Genomic DNA, 7,420 nt, shown 5'->3' on the forward strand with positions numbered 1-7,420 from the left:
GATTTAATTGGACTTACAGTTCCATGTGACTGGGGAAGCCTCAGAATCATGGTAGAAGGTGAAAGGCACTTCTTACATCATAGCAGCAAGAGAAAATAAAGATAAAGCAAAATCAGAAACCCCTGATAAACTCATCAGATCTCATGAGACTCGTTCACTATCACTAGAATAGCACAGGAAAGACCAGCCCCCATGATTCAATTATTTCCACCTGGGTCCCTAAAACAACATGTAAGAATTCTGGGAGATAGAATTCAAGTTGAGATATGAATGGGGACACATCCGAACCATATCACTCCAGTTCCCAACAAGTTATTCATCTCCATCTGAGACCACGTCAGCCCAAATTTCATTGTTCATATCATTATCAGCACTTTGCTCAAAGTCATTCAACAAGTCTCTAGGGAGTTCCAAACTTTCCCACATTTTCCTATCTTCCTCTGAGCGCTCTGAACTGTTCCAACCTCTTCCTGCTAACCAGTTCCAAAGTCACTTCCACGTTTTTGGGTGTCTTTTCAGCAGCACTGCACTCTGCTGGTACCAATTTACTTTATTAGTCTGTTTCCATGCTGCTGATAAAGACATACCAGAGACTGGGTAATTTACAAAAGAAAGAGATTTATTGGGCCGGGCGTGGTGGCGAGTGCCTGTAGTCCCAGCTACTCAGGAGGCTGAGGTGGGAGGATCACTTGAGCCCAGGAGTTCTGGGCTGTAGTGTGCTATGCCAATTGGGTGTCCGCACTAAGTTTGGCATCAATATGGTGACCTCCTGGGAGCAGGGGACCACCAGGTTGCCTAAGGAGGGGTGAACCAGCCTAGGTCAGAAACGGAGCAGGTCAAAACTCCTGTGCTCATCAGTAGTGTGATCTTGCCTGTGAATAGCCACTGCACTCCAGCCTGGACAACATAGCGAGACCCCGTCTCTTAAAAAAAAAAAAAAAAAAAGGCAGTAAGAAAGAAATAGGTTTATTGGACTTACAGCTCCACGTGGCTGGGGAAGCCTCACAATCACGGCAGAGGTGAAAGCCATGTCTCACATGGTGACAGACATGAGAAGAGAGCTTTTGCAGGGAAACTCCAGTTTTTATATAATCATTGGGTCTCAAGAGACTTATTCACTATCACAAGAACAGCTCCGGAAAGACCTGCCCCAATGATTCAATTACCTCCTACTGGGTTCCTCCCACAACAGTAGGAATTCAAGAATTGGGATGGGGACACAACCAAACCATATCACATAGTTCTTAAGATAGCAGGCTTTGAAATCAGATTACCTGGATTTTCATCTAGAGTATGGGAAATTAAGTTGATGAATGGTGTGTTTCAAGCACTCTCCCAGGCATGCTATCCTAGGCTAGGTCATAGTACACATCAAATAAAGATGCTTGAATCACTTTAAAATATACAAGTAGGCTGGGCACGGTGACTCACACCTATAATCCCAGCACTTTGGGGGGCCGAGGTGTGCAGATGACCTGAGGACAGGAGTTTAAGACCAGCTTGGTCAATGTGGTGAAACCTTGTCTCTACTAAAAATACAAAAAATTAACCGGGCATGGTGATATGTGTCTATAATCCCAGCTACTCTGGAGGCTGAGGCAAAAGAATCGCTTGAACCTGGGGGCAGAGGTTGCAGTGAACTGAGAGCGCACCACTGCACTCCAGCCTAGGTGACAGAGTAAGACTCCGTCTCAAAAAAACAAAACAAAACAAAAAAAAAAACAACTAGAAGCAAGAGGGTGAGAGATGGGAACAGCTGACACATTTAGGAATGGATCCCAGGATGCTGGAGGACCACACTACCTGAATGTGCTCTCTTTCTCTCTCCTCCCACCCCCAACATTACATTAGTCTTCCCTGCTGACGGTTTGATTACCAAGACCAAAGCTAAGACCAAACAAGGGTGCTCTCAGCAGATGGAAGGTGCCTGAAGCAAGCATACACCTACTTTTTCTGGGAGATACGTAGGAACAAGCACCTCTGACACAAAACTGTAGTTTACCAATTAGCCTGCTGAACAGCTGTGGATTTTGCCTGCATCTCTTGAATTGAGCACAGTGGGTGCCTGATTTTGGACATAATATTATAGTATGATAAAAATATTGTGGTTGTATTTAGAAAAAAAGGGTATTTCTCTTATAGAGAGACATGCAAAAATATGTATGGATAAAGTAAACAGGTGGGGATGTGAATGTATTTTATTTTATTTTATATTTTGAGATGCAGTCTCAATCTGTTGCTCAGGCTGGAGTGCAGTGATGTGATCTCAGCTCACCACAACCTCTACCTCCCAGGTTCAAGCGATTCTCCCACCTCAGCCTCCCTAGTAGCTGGGACTATAAGCATGTGCCACCAAGCCCAGCTAATTTTTGCATTTTAGTGGAGATGGGGTTTCACCATGTTGGCCAAGCTGAACTTGAACTGCTGACCTCAAGTGATCTGCCTGCCTTGGTCTTGGCCTCCAAAAGTGCTGGGATTATAGGAATGAGCCACCATGCCCAGCCTGTTTCTTGGTTTTAAATCCACATTAGCAATTCAGAAGGTGGTATACAGAGTGTGTTCTTCAGAACTGAGCCTCTCAAAAATTTTTCAGTGCTCCATTACCTGAGCAGGATAACACCTCAGCAGGATAAAGGAGAGGGATAGGGAGTAGGAAGTAGGACTTCAGGATTACAGGGGACACCACACATTTACCACTAAAGATTAATTGTTTTGTGGGCAAATACCAGGTTGGACCAGTTCAAACTGGATTCTTAATTGCCAGAATTCTTAAAACATTAAGTAACTATAATAATGATGGCAGTGGTAGCCAGTCTGGAGTGGCTGCTGCCACGACGCCAAGGGAGGTGCAGATGGGGCTGTATACTCCTTGGAGCCAGGGAGCCAAGAACAGATGGGAGTCCCACCCCCTTCTGAGTTGGAGGGGTGGGAGCCCTGCCCTCCAGGGCACAGCTGTAGTTGCCCAGTCACAGCTGTGGAATTGAGTTTCCCTGAGCTCTCAGGGACCAGGAAGGCCCTCTACCCCCCACAGTCTTGGATGTGCCTGCTTCCACTGCCTGGCCTCTCCCCACTCCTAGTACTTGCTCTGATTTTGGAGTAAAGGTGAGGCCAAGCCCGGGTGCTGTCACAACCAGGCCAGGTGTGCATATGCTCAGGAGAGCACCAGGATCCTGCTGCCTCGACCCCCACCAGACTTTAGCCACCTAATGAACATGGGAGGGAGGCTGAGTGGGGGCTGAAGGCAGGTTGGTGTGGGCCTACAGGTGCCCCTTGGCATGAACAGCCTGGGTGTCATGGGCACCGTGGATAACAGAGTGATGGCAGCAAGAGGCAGCAAGAGGCAGGCTCCTTGGCAGAGAAAGGCAGTGAAGTACCAGTGAAGCCTCACCTTCAAGCCAGGGATAGCTTGAAGCCTGGTGGCCACGATGTCAGTTCCACTGATTGGAGTGAGAAATTATGGTGATTTTCTGGGGCCTGCCCATGGCCACCCATGGACCAATCAGCATGCATTTCCTCCCCTCTGAAGCCCATAAAAATCCACAGACTTGGCGGGCTCAGTGGCTCATGGCTGTAATCCCAGCACTTTGAGAGGCCTAGGTGGGTAGATCACTAGGTCAGGAGTTCGAGATCAGCCTGGCCAATGTAATGAAACCCCATCTCTATTAAAAATACAAAAGTTAGGGTGGCTGGCACCTGTAGCCCCAGCTACTTGAGAGGCCAAGGCAGGAGAATTGCTTGAACTTGGGAGGCAGAGGTGGCAGTGAGCCAAGATCACACCACTGCACTCCAGCCTGGGTAACAGAGTGAGACACTGTCTCAAAAATAAAAGAATACCCTCAGACTTGGCTGACTTGGGCAGACTACTGGACAACCTTCCTACAGAGAGGAGATACCCACTGTGGGTCTTCTCTCCACCGAGAGCTGGACATTTGTCAGGACGACTTGCCTGTGGAAAGGAGCTACCCACTTTGGTCTTGAATTCCTGGCCTCAAGTGATCCTCCCATCTCAGCCTCCCAAAGTGCTGGGATAACAGGCCTAAGCCACCATGCCTGGCCAGGAGCTACCCACTTTGGGTCTCCTGAGAACTGCTCTGCTGCTAAATGAAGCTCCTCTCCACCTTACTCACCCTACAACTGTCTGCAAACCTCATTCTTCCTTGATGTGGGACAAGAAAGAACTCAGGACCCACTGAATGGCAGGATTGAAAGAACTGTAAAAGGCTGGGCATGGTGGCTCACTCCTGTAATCCCAGCACTTTGAGAGGACGAGGTGGGTGGATCACCCGAGGTGAGGAGTTCGAGACCAGCCTTTCCAACATGGTAAGACCCTGTCTCTACTAAAAAATACAAAAATTAGCCATGCGTGGTGGCGTGTGCCTAAAACCCCAGCTACTCATGAGGCTGAGGCATTAGAATTGCTTGAACCCAGGAGGTAGAGGTTGCAGTGAACTGAGATTGCACCACGGCACTCTGCCTGGGCGACAGAGTGAGATTCCATTAAAAAAAAAAAAAAAAGCTGTAACAGAAACAGGGCTGAAACACAACCTGCTCTCCCTGCCCCCAATTCGACACATTGCACAATGAGAAAGAGAGAACTGTGACCCTCTTGGGATACCAGACCTAGGGGTGCCCTGAGCCAGGACTGTGACGCCCTCTTTGGAGTTCTGCAGTTCCTGCTGCCTCCAAGCTTCCAGGTGCCACTGCGTTCCCCTTGTCCAGACACAGGTGCCTGTAGCAGAAGCTGCATGCAGTACACTGGGTCCAGCCACAGCCTTGCATGGAGCCAGCACCTGTGCCGGCACCTGGAGCCACCTGCCCTGCCATAGCAGCCAGCGTGCGTGGCTGTGTACAGTGGCTGGACCCCGGAGTTGCTCATCCATACAACCCTCGCCACTCCGTGCCTGGTTTGCGCTTAGCAGGTATGGGATGAGTGCAGTCTGCTGGGCAGAGTGGGCAGAATGAGCCCAGTGGGTGCAAGCAGCACTCAAGCAGAAGGCACTGCCGGCCACAGAGGTTTTCGGCTGGCAAAGCGACACCTTAAGTATCCTGTGACAATAATATACCTGGTGATTCTCCCAGAGACGGAATTCAGAATGAAGTCATTCTGAAGTGTGTCAACTCCTTTTTCAAAGAGCATCTCAAGAAATTTTCATCTGAGCCACTTATTTGCTGTGAGAACTTAAAAGTGTAATTAGCCACAAAGAATAAAGAAATAAAAAAAAACAAAAAAAAAATTTAAAAAGTATAATTAGCCTCTTTAAACCTCAGTTTCTTAATTTAGAAAATGAAGACAATAATCCTACCCCATTGCTACTGCAGAAGATTAAGTTAGAAATTAGATAACAAGTTTATGGTGTCCACCACAAACTCATTAAAGCTATAACTATGATTAGTAATACATTCTATCGAATTTAAATACAAAGCATTGTTTGTATGTGTGAGGGTATTTAGGGAGAGGGTCTCACTATGCCACCCAGGCTGGAGTGCAGTGGCATGATCATAGCTCACTACAGCCTCAAACTTCTGGGCTCAAATGATCCTCCTGCCTCAGCCTCTCAAAGTGCTGGCATCATAGGTGTTAGCCACCAGGCCCAGCCCTAAGTATTATTTTAATTTCTTGTATTTTACTGTGCTGATGTACCATAGTTTACTAAGCAATTCTAATGTCAGATAGGTAGCTTTTTCTCCACTTTTAAAAATATATCATAGTCAGTGCTGTAAGGAAAAACAGTACTGTTGCTTTTTTTTGCTTTACTTTAAATATTGTCTTTAGGTTAAATTTTTAGAAGTCAAATTACAATAAAATAGTATGAGCTTCATTCAGTGTTTGCTGTATATAGTCTCATTGTTTCTAAAAGAATTGTATCATACACGTTTTTTACATGATATGATATTAAGCAGTTCCTGATCTATTTCAAAATGTTTATCTAAACTCCTTTAAAAATGCTGTTAAGGCTGAGCGCAGTGGCTCATACCTGTAATCCCAGCACTTTGGGAGGCTAAAGCGGGTGGATCACCTGAGGTCTGGAGTTCAATACCAGCCTGGCCAACATATGGTGAGACTCCATCTCTACTAAAAATACAAAAAATTAGCCAGGCATGGTGGCAGGCGCCTATAATCCCAGCTACTTGGGAGGCTGAGGCAGGAGAATCACTTGAGCCCAGAGGGTGGAGGCTGCAGTGAGCCAAGATCCTGTCATTGCACTGCAGCCTGGGCAACAACAGTGAAACTCTGTCTCAAAAAAAACTGCTGTTAATATTCATATATCTAAAAATTAGTCCTTGAAAAGCAAATAATATAACAGTAACAATCAACAGAAACTATTCTCATTTACCTAAAGAATTTAAAAATAATTTTAGGCTAGGCGCAGTGAATCACACCTGTAATCCCAGCACATTGGGAGGCCAAGGCGAGTGGATCACCTGAGGTCAGCAGTTCAAGACCAGCCTGGCCAATGTGGTAAAAACCTGTCTCTATTAGAAATACAAAGTTAGCTGGGCATGGTGGTGCACGTCTGTAACCCCAGCTACTTGGAAGGCTGATACAGGAGAATCACTTGAACCTGGAAGGCGGTGGTTACAGTGAGCTGAGATCACTCCACTGTACTCCAGCCTGGGCAATAGAGTGAAACTCTGTCTCCAAATAAATAAATAAAAATAATTTAATAATATAATTAATTGATTCATTATTAATTATAAATTTTCTTCTGTCTTTGAACCTCTTATTGGAAAAATTATCAATAGTCACTGACATGGCATATGGAAGAAGTACATAGCATGAAGAAGTACAGAATAATTTACAAAATGTATATATCCCAATTTTGTAAAATGTATCTTATCTTCATAGCATGAAGTACAGAATAATTTACAAAATGTATATATCCCAATTTTGTAAAATGTATCTTATCTTGAGAAATAAAAATCTTTAATTTGAGGGAGAAGTTATACCAATTACCAAATAATTTAGTAGCTAACCCTAGTATCCAGAGCTACCTTCAGGCTGTTAAAAATATGTACTAGAATTTGGCTGGGTACTGTGGCTCCTGCCTGTAATCCCAGTGCTTTGGGAGGCTAAGGCAGGTAGATCACAAGGTCAGGAGTTTGAGACCAACCTGGCAAACATGGTGAAACCCTGCCTTTACTAAAAATACAAAAAATTAGCCAGGCATGGTGGCAGGTGCCTGTAATTCCAGCTGCTTGGGAGGCTGAGGCAGGAAAATCACTTGAACCTTATAGCATAGAAGAAAGACTTGAACAGATGTTACAAAAGAGATCCAAATGGTTAATAAGTATGCAAAAAGATATTCAATTTCTTCAGTTATCAGAGGAAAGCAAATTAAAATTACAATGTAATATATTACAAAATCACAACACAATACATTACACACCAACCAGAGTAAGTTAAAAGATGGAAAATACT

This window comes from Cebus imitator, unplaced genomic scaffold (genome assembly GCF_001604975.1).
Source record: "Cebus imitator isolate Cc_AM_T3 unplaced genomic scaffold, Cebus_imitator-1.0 Scaffold23, whole genome shotgun sequence".
Lineage (NCBI taxonomy): Eukaryota > Metazoa > Chordata > Mammalia > Primates > Cebidae > Cebus > Cebus imitator.